Source organism: Amblyomma maculatum, chromosome 1 (genome assembly GCF_055883805.1).
Source record: "Amblyomma maculatum isolate TAMU_Amacu chromosome 1, ASM5588380v1, whole genome shotgun sequence".
NCBI classification, from domain to species: domain Eukaryota; kingdom Metazoa; phylum Arthropoda; class Arachnida; order Ixodida; family Ixodidae; genus Amblyomma; species Amblyomma maculatum.
In genome coordinates this window covers 220256454-220269857 of record NC_139344.1, presented here as the reverse complement: position 1 = coordinate 220269857, position 13404 = coordinate 220256454, and the positions used below count along the sequence as shown (strand labels likewise).

Sequence of the window (13404 nt, the reverse complement as noted above, 5' to 3'; positions counted from 1 at the left end):
GTGAGTGCCCTGATAACTTTCGCCCTGTATCGCTCACCAGCATTCCGTGTAGAATCATGGACCATGTCATATCCTCATCTTGTTACCTTTTTTATAATCTAATCTCTTTTTCACTAATGCCCAGCACTGTTTCCGTAAATCTTTTCATGTGAAACAAAACTCATATGCTTCACAAATGACTTGCATTGCATTCTAGATCGTGGGTTTCAGGCTGATTATATATTTATGGATTTTCTAAAGCATCTGACAAGGTTTCTCATAAGCTTCTTTTTCTTAAACTAAAATGCCTTAACACCAATTCCACATTACTTGCATGATTGCATTCTTTCCTTTCTAACCGAAGTCAGTTCGTAACAGCCAATAACGTTAATTCAGAGCCTGTTTTCTCTGGTGTGCCTCAGGGTTCCGTCCTTGGGCCCCTCCTCGACTTACCAACTAATATATCGTCTTCCGTTTGTCTTTTTGCCGATGACTGTGTTATTTACCGCGAAATTATTGATGATAACGACGTATCTGTTCTTCAGTCAGATATTAACAAGGTACTGGAATGGTATCGCCTGTCGAATATGAAGCTAAACATTACTAAATGCAAGCATCTGCCCCTTTCTCGTGTATCTACTACACAGTCTATCTACCACATTAATGGCATCTCTCTTGAAACTGTGTCGTCTTATAAATATCTTGGTGTTCACGTCTTTTCTAACCTTTCTTGGAAAACCCATGTTGACTATACATCCTAAATAACGCGAACCGCATCCTTGGATATCTTCGCAGAAATTTTTAATGTGCGCCAAGTTCATTAAAATTACTACTTTACAAAACATTGGTCCGCTCTAAATTAGAATCTTCGGCATCGGTCTGGAACCCCGGGGTCGAATCTCTCATTTCTGACTTCGAGTCTGTTCAAAACCGCGATTGTCATTTTATACTTTCCAACTATCATTGCACTAGTGGTGTTACTGTCATGAAAGCTAACCCCCCCCCCCCCCCCTTTTTTTTTTCTCATCGCCGGCCAATAGTTTCTTTGTGTACTTCTCACAAGATTTATCATAATCCTTATCTCAAAGACAAGTTATTAAAAAGACCACCATATATTTCAGCATGCATTGATCACCGCCACAAAGTTTGCATCCCTCCTTGTCACACAAGATATTTTCATGATACATTCATACCTAGAACTTGTGTCAGCTGGAATCACCTTCCACATAATATTGCTGAAATTACTGATACTGTTGCCTTTCAAAATGCTGTTATAGATTTTATATAAGTGTGTGCCTGTACTACTTAAAATTTATTATCGGCTACTTTTTTGTGTCTTTTCGTTCATGTTATACCCACTCCCCTTTGTAACGCCTAACGGTCCTGGGGGTAAAATAAATAAATAAATATGTGTATACTAATGGCATAGCTTTCTTTGGAGCAGATGGTGTCTTATATTCCCTTTACAGGGTGTTGCTGTCATACTTAGATGCCTTTGACCAATGGTTAACGGATATCCACTTGCGCCTTAACGTGCACAAGTGTGTATTGTTAGTTTTCCCCATTTCTAATAAGGCTCAGAAAGTTAACGTCTCGCTAACGTAACGTGATAACACTGGTGTGCTCTAAAAAGTACCTCAGTGTTACATATGACGCCTCAGGGTGGCTGGAATGCTTCGTAGGCTCAGCAGCCCCCGCTGCGGTATGCGCAGGCACTGTCTTTTGATGATTTATAAAATGTATATTCACCCAATTTTAGTATTAGGCTCTGTCCTGTTTTCTGGAGCCGCTGCATATGAACTTCGTCCTCTTCTATACTCTTAGAGAGAAAAGCTCTTCGTCTCTGTTTGGAACTCCCTAAGTATTTCTCCAACAATGTTTTATATCTTGAAAAGCACGGTTACCATCCCTAACCTCGAGGTTTAGGCTTCTGACGATCAAAGCATCCTTAAAATTGTGCGATTCGAAGCGGCATACAACCAAGTTGATTTTCCTTATTCATTCAGGGGAATTCATTAGTGGAAGGTGGTGTCGCTTTCAGTCTCCTCAAATTTGTTTCGTTGAATCCTTGCTGGGACTACTAAATGTGCGAATGTCCGAAATTGTGCCGGTGGGATCAATCACATCATTTGTAAATATAACCGTCAATGACATTTATCCACTCAATGCCAAACTACCCATCTTTCCCATAGATAAACGGCATACTACAGGACTACTTGATGACATTTCGCTCACATGTCATAATTGCGACTAATGTCTCGGTGTTGAAGAAAAGGCAGATGTGGGCATTTTCTCTCAGTCCATTGACTGGTCTTTTTCTCTCCGTCTTCCATATATATTTCGCACCTAATTATTTGGCGGATTTACTAGCAGTAGTTCTTGCCCTGCACAACCTCCCAATTTTTTTTTTTTTTTTAACGGCTTTAATACTTATCGACTCATTATCTTTGTGCACTTCCCTATCTGCGTCTAATGAGTCACCAGTTAGTTCGCACATTTAAATTTCTTATCCCCTTCATATCCAATTGATTAGGATTGCTTGGGTTCCGGGTTACAGGGGCCTTCATTTCAATGAGTCTGCTGATGCTTTTGTGAAAGCAGCCCTGAGTGGTCCTTTTTTTGACCTCCTTCCAACCTGTGCGATTGTCACGGAGGTACGTTTTTGGCAACTCTTGCAACTCTGGCAACTTGGCTGGATGATTTTCATCACCTTCTATTTACTTTGAGGAGTAAAGCCTGGCGGTCTCGCAAACGCGAGGTTTCCTTCACTAGAATTTGTGGTCGTGTTCCTGTGCTAAATTTTTACCTTTACAGGCCTGGCCTTGCAGCCACCAGTAGGTGCCAATATTGTGACGAACCAGAAACGATTGAAGATTTTTAGCTCTTTTGTCGCCGGTATACATCGCTAAGGAGGCGGTTGTTAGAAATGCTATTACAGAGACTTGGCTTTTGCTTGTAATCAGCGGTTGTTCTGTCTCTTCGCGCTTCTATGCTGGGATGTGCCGATGGGAATGTATGCTCTGCCGTACAAAATTTTATTCTAGAATCAAAACGTTTTTCATCATAACTGGTTATAATTCTTCGCCCTTCTGATATTCTTCTTGTTATTCCTTATTATGTTTTCCTTATTTATTTGTTTTTTTTTTAGTCTTACAAATTTAAATTTAAGCCCTGCCGGGGTGGTGCAGTTGTAAGACGCCCGACTACTGCCCGGAGTTCCCTGGTTCGAGCCCGACCACGGCGGCTGCGTTTCGATGGAGGCGAAACAAAGTGGCGCGTCCGTGTGCTGTGCGATGTCAGCGCACGTTAAAGATCCCCAGGTGGTCGAAATTACTCCGTAGCCCTCCACTAAGGCAACACTTTCTCTCTTTCCACTTTCACTCCCACCTTCATCCCTTCCCTTACGGCGCGGTTCAGGTGTCCACAGAGCAAGTGTAACAGATACTGCGCCTTTCCCTTCCTGTGAACCAAAACCATCATTGCCCGAATTTGTTTGCTCGTCTGAAACCATGAGTGGTTCAGTCAGGGTGCACCTGCGAGAAGTGGCACTCTCCTACAGGATGTTGCACGTGTGGTTCTCAATGGACTACCTGAGTAATGTCACGAAGAAAAAAGTGTATGGAGACTTAGTGGACATAATGCTTCCAGAGCCGATGTACCCTTTACCGCACTGCGAAGGCCCAGGAGGAGACGTCCTCAAGAAAGTTAAACGAATGCCAATATTACCGTCAGTAAAAACCTTTTTTTTTTAATATTCACACTTTACACAGATATTAGGGATCATCTTGGAATCTTCATGTTAGTTAACAAAAGCCCGTGCATATTAACAAAAAGAAAAGGCAAATAATTTATACACAGTCTATAACTAATAAAAACCTCGATTCCTTTTGTCATGCTATTAGCCAACAGACTTGGAATAATGTTTTTGAGGCGGATAGCAGCGATACTGCTTACTATAATTTCATCACATCATTTAAAACTATATATGACGCGCACTTTCCACTAAAAAGAGTGAATGCGCCATCTAGGGCTAGGAAACCTTGGGTAACGTCTGAGTTGCTCCAAATAATAAAACATAAAAATAGCTTGTACGCACAGTTTGTAAAAACAAAAGATGAAAAATTGTTTAGCCAGTACAAAAAGTACAGAAATAATCTTACATCAAAACTGAAGATCGCTCGAGAAGCTTATTTTACAAATATATTTTGGAGCTCGACTGAACAACGATCGGATCTTATCTGGAGGAAATTAAATTCCTTATTACAGCCAATTATCCCTGATACTCCTGATAACTTTCAGCATGAGGGAAAGCGTATTTATGACGTTAGCTTAGCTGACGCGTTTAACAACTTTTTTATTCAACAAGCTTCTCAGTGTCAAATTGGTAGTAGTCAAGATTACACTGCATTCTTGAAATGAAGCAACAGTTCATCATCACTTTTCTTCACTCCGACAAACTGCGCAGAAGTTTTCTCGTGTATGGGCACAATTAAAAATAGCAACTCAGTGGACACAAGTGGCCTCCAAATAGCGCCTATTAAACATGTTCTTCACCTTATATGCCCAGCCATTACGCACATCTACAATTTAATATTATCCACCGCTGTATTTCCGAAAGAACTTCAAACTGCTCGAGTGATACGTTTTTAAAAGTGGCGACAAATCTTTGATTCAAAATTACTGCCCTATATCTATATTACCGGTATTCTCTAAAGGAATAGAGAAGCTACTGTATGGTAGGGTCCTGTAATTATTTAACAAGCATAATCTTCTTGACTTTCAGCACGGTTTTAGAAAGAATCGATCTACAGAAACAGCGCTACTTGCCCAAAAAGAAATAATAAATATAAATTTCAAAATAAGCAGCTAGTTGCTGGCATTTGAATAGATTTCACAAAAGCGTTTGATTTATTAAGTCCCAAAATTTTCTTACATAAAATGGAAACCTACGGTATCCGCGGAAAAGCACTAGACTTAATGGAATCATACCTCTCCCATAGAACACAGTATGTAGACTTTAAAAGTTCCTTGTCTTGGTTGGTTGGTTGGTTTGTGGGGTTTAACGTCCCAAAGCGACTCCGGCTATGAGAGACGCCGTAGTGGAGGACTCCGGAAATTTCGACCACCTGGGGTTCTTTAACGTGCACTGACATCGCACAGCACACGGGCGCCTTGCTTTTCGCCTCCATCGAAAAGCGGCCGCCGAGGCCGGGATTCGATCCCGCGTCCTTGGGAACAGTAGTCCAGCGCCGTAACCACTGCGCCACCCCGGCGGGTCTTCAGTACAGAATATCTGCACAGGAGTTCCCCAGGGAAGCATATTGGGTCCGCTTTTATTTTTAATTTATCTAAATGATATTGTGCATTGTGAACCTAATAGTATATTTGTATCCTACGCCGATGATACTTCAGTGTTCATCTCCGGGAAATCCGAAGATGATATTGAAGAAAAAGCAAGTAGAACAATTGATGCATTAAATAGATGGGGAAAAGCAAATTTTCTGAAGATTATTCCTAAAAAGACTAAAATAGTGTTGTACTTTCCAAAAGGGAAGGAATTGTTTAGGCCACTCAATGTATGTTTAAACTGTGATCCTGTGGAGATAGTGGATTCTGTCAAAATCCTTGGTGTCATGTTTTCAAAGCACTTGACTTGGAATGATCATGTTGATTATATTAGATCTAAAGTATCCTCAGCTGTAGGAGTTATATCGCGCTTGCGCAACATTCTTCCTGTCAAAATTAGGCTGTTGGTGTATAACTCTTTAGTTCTGTCTCTCTTACAATACTGTATTATCGTTTGGGGTACCACTGGTATGACGAACATGACCAAGTTGCATTTTCTCCAAAAAAGAGCTGTGAGATGCATTGCTGGTGTTCCTTATTGTTTCCCTACGACTGACCTGTTTTTAAAATACGAAATCCTGCCAGTCTTCGCTTTACACGAATGCAGACTTTTAATGAGCTTCAAAAGTGCTTCGCGGAGCAATGAAAATTACGTTGGTATAGTTTGGCAGAACTTGCAAAAAACACCCATATTCCACAAACCAGAAATAAATGTGGTTAGTTCCTACACCTAGATCATATTACTCAGAGCAATCTATCTCTTACACCCTGCCAGTGCTATTAAATAAATTAAACTAAGAAATGTTTGACCCTTTCCAGCATTCAACTACTGTTAAGAAATTTTTTCTGAACAAGTTTGTGTGATGACGCTGCATGTATTTTTGTGTTGGTACTTTTTGCTTCTTTTTCAAGGTGTGTTTTCTTTTGTGTTATAATGTATAGCGCAGAATTTATTGCCGCTTGTCTGATGCAATGCCAATGTAAAAAAGGGGGCATGACCTCTGTCAAGCTTCCGAGCTTTTAGTCCTGTCTCCTTCTCTAATATAGAGAAAATAAAAGGCTGATTGATTGATCATACATTATCAGTTAAAACATGGATTGATGACAAAGGCCTTTTTTGTCCCTTGCTCGACTGTTTCATCTGTAATAAATCTGAAACAATAAAACACAAGCCACGAAGGGTCGTTAGTGGTGGTGGTGATGATGACGATGTTGGGCAGTTCTTTGAATCGGGTGGACACCTGGTAGGTGTTTCAGCCGGAAAAAAGGTTCTGCCAAGTGTGTTGACGGGCCCCTAGTGAACGCTTCGTAGTGCGTATCATTTACTGACATATGTTTAGGATGTATACTGATGTTACAATAATAACTTAAACGCAATAAAAGATCAAAGAAAAGTAAAATAAATAATGAAATACAGAACGAAAGAATGGTATAAAAATACTATCGCGCCTATATTACGGCGAAGCTGAAGCGTCTCCTCTACTCTTTTTTTTTTTTTTTTTTTTTAAAGGCCTTGAAGCACTGGAAGCGGACATTTAAGCGTCAGACGATTTTGCCAGTCTTTGAACTTCGCAATTAATGATTTCGCTTTTAAAAATGTACGAGCGCTAAAGGTAATTAGCACACTGTTTTATGACTGCCACAATAAACCAACAAATTGTCTTTGTTGCAGGGTATACAGCCTATGAATGTCCATATTAATATTAGATCTTGTAGAAACTGCCTCCGTCAGAGTCACTAATGACGGAGGGGTCATGGCAAGGTCTTACAACAATAAGAAGCGACCTCTCAGAGATGGCATGGCAGTTATAAGGGGGCAAAGAGTATACTTCAAAATAACTTCCGCGAAGACTTTTCTCAGCAGAAGCAAGGGAATACAAGTGGAAAAATACTTGTAGTAATGAAAGGTTCCGCTTTGATTTTGATCATGGCCGTCGTGGTTCTCATGATAAGCGCTGTCGGCTGCTGAGCCTGATGACGTAGGTTCGACCATGGCCTCATCAGCTCTGTTTTAAAGGAGGCAATGCGCAAAAGGTACTAGTGGATTGTGCGATGTCACTTTAATTAAAATATCATGAGGCCGAAAGCATCCTTGATACTTTCACAACGGCACCTTCACTCTTTATTTTACTCTCTGAAATATTGCTTCTCTGACGGTGGCTGGATGTGTCTACCGGGAAGTTCGACAATCGCTATGTCCTTTGCTGTCGTCAAATCTAATTTGCAGTTGAAAGCGCGAGCTCTACTCTCCGCACTACAACTCCCAAAGTCAAGTGGCGTCACAAACTTGATCTTGAGCCGAGATACGCCGTAGTGGAATGCTCCGGATTTTTCTTCCACCTGGAATTCTTAACGTGCGCTGACCACTTAACTTGGCGGTGGTACCAACTGCTTCATCGGCGCTCGATTGCTCCACCAGTCTGGATGAGCCGCGTGCCGGTCCGAGTGCGTCATCACTTCGGCTCAGGCTTCAGGTTGACGCTTAGCCATGCTAAACAGAGCTTAAGCTCGGATAATTAGGTTTAACAAAGCCAAAACGATGACTTATTTTTTTATGATTTAATTGTTTTGCAATTTGACCTCTCGAATGGGTTCTTCGGGGGCGTCGGACAGGCGGCAGCTGTTCTCAACTCAAAGTATGGTGGTGACTAAGAGCGCATTTTGCAACTTGTCGCCTATGTTGTGGGTGGTGTGGGGTGCGCGAATCATTGCACGAGAGTTGAAATCTGGGCTATAGTTGGTACATATTTTCAAAAGCGAGCACCAGCAAAAACATTAGAGTGTATACGCTCAAACCTCGCCTTCAGAGTAGACGCGATGCTTTAACAACTCCTTTTCATTCTGCGAACGCACTTATATTTTTGTTAATAACTGGTAGTACATCTTTGACGTGCACAGACATCGCACAGCACACGGAAGCCTCTTCGTTTCGCCTCCAGCGGTTGCGTTTTGATGTAGGCGAAACGAGGAGGTGTCCGTGTGCTGTGTGATATCAGTGCACGTCAAAAATCTCCAGGTGGAAGAAGTTACTCCGTACCCCTCCACTAGGGCTCCTCTTCAATTCTTTCTACTTTCACTCCCACCTCCCTCCCTCCCTCTACAGCGCGGGTCAGGTGTCCACAGGACAAGTGTGGTAGATACTGAGCCTTTCCTTTCCTGTGAACCAACTATCAACAAAAATATAGATGTGTTCGCAGAATGAAAGGCGTGCTTAAAGTTTGGCGTCTACTCTGAAGGCGAGGTTTGAGCGTACTCTAATATTCTTTACTGGTGTCCGTTTCTAAAAATATCTTTGTTTGGGTTGGTTTTTGAGCAATGCAAGGCGCCGCATCTGTCTCACTTCACGCTTCAATTAGCCTCAAAGTTGACTACAGAAGGGACAATAATGGGACGCCAAATGGTACGCCACCATCCTAAACGCTGCAGAACGAACGGTTGAGTGAAAGCTTGGGATACGAAATCACACACGTATTTTCTCCAAAACGGTTTTTCTCTATTTGGGTGACCGGGGTGGTGCAGTGGTAAGACGCCCGACTACTGTGCCGGAGTTCCCGGGTTCGAACCCGACCGCGGCGGCTGCGTTTCGATGGAGGCGAAACGAAGAGGCGTCGTGTGCTGTGCGATGTCAGCGCACGTTAAAGATCCCCAGGTGGTCGAAATTACTCCGTAGCCCTCCACTACGGCTCCTCTTTCTCTCTTTCCACTTTCATTCCCACCCTCCTCCCTTCCCCTACGGCGCGGTTCGGGTGTCCACATAGCAAGTGTGACAGTTACTGCGCCTTTCCCTTCCTGTGAACCAATTTAACTTTATTTGGGTGACGGCTTTTGGAACGAAAACGCTGTTCACGCTTCGCGTAAAATTAGGAGGACGCTTAACAGTAGACGCGACAGCTCCTTTAACAGCACCATTTCGTTCTCCGATTTTTTTTTTCATTTTTTTTACGTACAACGTTTACAGCTCGTTTGGGAAAAAAGTCATCACTTGGATCAAATAGAGAGAAAGTGTGTCTTAGTCAACACGCACATATTTCGTATCAAACTTGTTACGCACGCGTACTCTGAGCAGCTTTCAGGGTGATGTGATACAATTGTGCTTCCCGTTTAGCATCCATCTTTTAGTCAAGCTGAAGCCTAGTTTGCGATGCGAATGCGAACCGACAGCATGTCCGACAAGTTTCCATTACGAAGTGATACACTGCGCTTTTCTCTCCACAAAAACCAACATAAACAGTGTTTACTTTATGAAAAAAGGCGGTGTTAAAGGCGATTCGCGTGTACGGTCGAAGCGAAGCACGATCTTCCCCTATGTCTAATTCATAAATTTTTAAGACTGTATTGTTATTGCAACATCAGTATACGTCCTGAACACAAGCTAGGAAGACATACGCAGAACACGATTACTGGGTGCCTTTAACGCGCCTGGTATAAAATGACCGTTCGTGTCCTTTGCATTGCTTAAAGGGCCACTGTCCAGGAAAGGCCCTTTTAAGAAAAGGAGACCAGTGTTTCGATCAGGTACCGGAGATAGTCTGTGCAAAATTCTACAGCGACACGCGCGCCGCAAAACATCGAAAATACAATTCAAAGCTCCCTCATGCTCTCCTTTGAGAAGCCAGCTTCACCGCTTCCTGCGTTGGCCCGACGGGCCCCGATAATGACGTACGTACCGGGAACGACGTCCATTGGTCCGTCTCGCTGACTGACGGGAGAAGGATGGGTGTCTACCGCTCGCAGCGCGCTTTTCCCTCGCCACGCGCCAGACTGAATCCAGCGGCGCGCGCTCCCTCGACCGTTTTTTTTTTTTTTTTCGCGCTCGCGGAGAGCCACGCCCCACCACCCGCCAAACGCGGAGGAGGAAGGGGAATTTGTATTGCGGAGGCTAGACGACCTCGGGCAGGAGAGTGAAAAACCTTTGCGAGGGAACGGAAGGAGAGAGGCAGGATGGAATCGGGTGATTGCGGTGGCTGTAACTGCGTTATTAGTTACTCTTTTCAAAAACATTTTGCGGCCTTGCGTTCCAGGGGCGAAGTCTCACAGCCACCGGGGAAGAAAATATTTTCGACCGGAGGGTGGACAGTGGGCCTTTAAGCAGTCAGACAAGCAGAGGTCCTGGGCTCGGACCTCAACGGCGAGGAATTAAAAAAAAAATTATTCGATATAGGAGAGAAATCACCTCGCCATTTTTGGCCGCATTTGGACATCTCCTCCAATTCGTTAACCATGTTTGGATCTGGGCATGTCTGAAATCCCCGCGTGAGGTCATGTGGCTGTGACCTACATGACGTCATGATCGCCAGGGCCGAGATAGTTATTGCTATCACGGTGGGTGTGATTCGATCTTTCTTTTGATTTCATTGCAGGAGTTGGAGCATACACCATACCCCAACTACCAAAAATTACATGCTCCAGCTTCTCCAGTTGGAGAAGTGGCAGGCATCAGCCGACCGCAGTGCAATGGACGGCCTCCACCCGGGAACTCGGCCTTCCTGGTCACCGAAGTTCCAGCACCAGGTAAGTTGTTGTCAGTCGGTGCCCGCAGAGACCAGGCCTACAGCGTCCGCCAATATTTCTTCGGTGCCGACAACTTCCTTTCGAACAAATATCCCTGACTACCTGGCTTCCTATTCTGGAAACGAGACGTACTCCAGTGGTATGACATATGCTGCGCACGTCTGATATTAGACATGTGCAGAAACAGATAATTTTTTAGATTAACTCCACAATTGGTAGTTTGTTTCCGTCTATTTCGTTCCTCTTAGAGGTCGAGGCACTTGGGCACGGAGCCGCGAGCTCACGTGATGAGCGTGTTTCGCCGATGACGATGTGTGTGTTCACAGCCATGCGCGCGCTTCATTACCAGGCTGTAATGAAGGGATCGCATGAAGACTGAAAGCCACGTAGACATAGATAGAGTTATCATACAGAGGCAGAAGATAAACACTGAAAATATTTGCGGTAGCATTGCGCCACACCCATCCAATATAGATTTAAACAGCTGGATAGCTTGCTGTATGACATTCTGTGGCAATGCCCTTGTTGCAGTATACCTCAGATATAACGACAAACCCCTCAGATTTTGAGTCTTGGAAGTAAGCCTATGATCGCAAGAATATTTATTTCTTTGTCTTCATAGCTAAATTCCCCCAAACACCTATTAGAGCACAGGGGCCTAACAGAATGTATTTAATCGAGAAGAAATGAAAAAAAAAAAATTGATGGACGCGCAGATTTCTCCTTAATAAGATGCGAAGTGCATTTAACACAGCCTGCTCATTGCACGCATACGTTTATATTTTTGGTTAATTTGATTGTTTTTTGTGTGTGTGAAAAGGAAGGCGCAGGATCTCACTTCTCAGTGGGCACCCTCAATAACAAATATTGGCATACAATTGGAATATATATATATCGAATCCTTATCGCAAACTTGCTTCCAACTTGATTATTAGATTGATGTTAAATGGGAAGGGAAATAATATGACACCACCCTGAATGCCGCACAGAGTATACATGAATAACAATTTGGGATGCAGAATCACGCGCGTATTTTCTGCGACACCGTTTTTCTCAATTTGGGTCAAGGCTTTTGGGCCGAATGAGCTGTGTATTGGCTTTGGGTGAAATGAGAAGTTCGCTTAAGCTTTGCCTTAATTAAGAGTGTAGGTGGTTCGTTCTGATGGGGACGTGAATTAAATGCACGGTGGCTGTTTTACTTCTCTTGGAAAACTATTTATTTACGTGCTAAAGTTAAAACTCGCTACACAGTTTCGTACAGTCCGGAGTGTATCTTTTATGCGTCGCCTTCCACACCGCTGTTGCTGCTGCTTCGTCAGGGTGACCAGACAAATCCTCGTATGAAGCAAGAGGTTCACTACGTTAAGTACAGCCAGTCTTCGAGTGAAATTACATTCGACCTTCAAGTGTCCTTGACATATACTGCGCCTTTACTTTCTCGTAAACGAATTCACTATTGAAGCGAATGCTTCATTACGCTAGGTAGAGCCTAGCGTAGAGCCGGCATTTGTGTGACACTAAATTTGACCTTTCAGTGACCTTTACCTAATTAATTGTGTGTGTTCGCGAGTACAAGGTGTCCACCCAAACAAATTCTGCGCCTTTATTTCCCCAAATCCTAACCTAAACGGAGAGGTAGCCCTGTGCTCCGCGATGTGAGCGCACATTGAAAGCCCCCAGGTGGCCGAAATATTTTCGTAGCCGTCCACTACGGGACCTCTTTCCTTCTTTTCGCTTTCATCCCCACCTTCCTCTCTTCCATCCCGGCGCGATGCAGGTGCCCACGAGAAGTCCGACAGATCCTTTCTTGCAGACCAATTTACAATTTACAAGAAAAAAAAAAATGAAAACATGGCCTTGACCTGGTTAGGTATAACTCAAAAGTATAAGGCGCCTTCGTTTCCCCAAATGCTAACTTAAAGAAAAACATATGAAGGAACCGCGGATTGAAAAGGCGGTGTTACAGAGGCTATCGCTGCAACACTCAGAACTTTCGCCCTATCACTATAGTTTCAAGCCATGCTTTAATAGCCACTAAACCAGTCGTGAACAGACCCACGAGGTGACAGCATGACAACGATAACACTATTTAATTAGTTTCACCCTAATCATTTCCTGACTTCACTGAGTGTATGTTACCTATAGGCTGCGTTCAGAGGCACCAATCGGCAACAATCGGCGTTTAAACCGCTGAGAGGCAACCAATGAGTAGAAAAAGGTTGCGGGACCCTTGTTAAGGAGACGGAATTACGCGTTCGTTTCTTCGGGAACGATACCGCATCTCTGGTGGCGTCGTCCGCATACAGGGGAAACGAAGAAAAAGTTTCGATGTCCTGCCTACCGATTGATAAAAAACGCGAGAAATGTTGAAAAGTGGTGCACCAGCGGAAGAAAATGAATTTAAATTTGAATCATCGCTACTGCGAGTCTGTGAAAAACGCTTCGACGCGAGTGACATTGTCTGCGGCGTGGATCAGTGGCTATAGTTTAAGTTATGGTTGAGATCGACACCGCAGCGCGGTGGTCGAAAACTTTCGCTGCTCGCCATCACAAGGATTTTCGACGACC

At 43.5% G+C, this 13404-nt stretch overlaps 1 non-coding gene across 1 annotated transcript; it reads right to left on the bottom strand.

Annotated features, from left to right (window-relative positions):
• Positions 1 to 10682: 10682 nt before the first annotated feature.
• LOC146205664 (U1 spliceosomal RNA) lies at positions 10683 to 10844 on the bottom strand. The gene has a single exon (XR_014704575.1). It is a non-coding gene; the product is annotated as a U1 spliceosomal RNA (small nuclear RNA).
• Positions 10845 to 13404: the final 2560 nt, after the last annotated feature.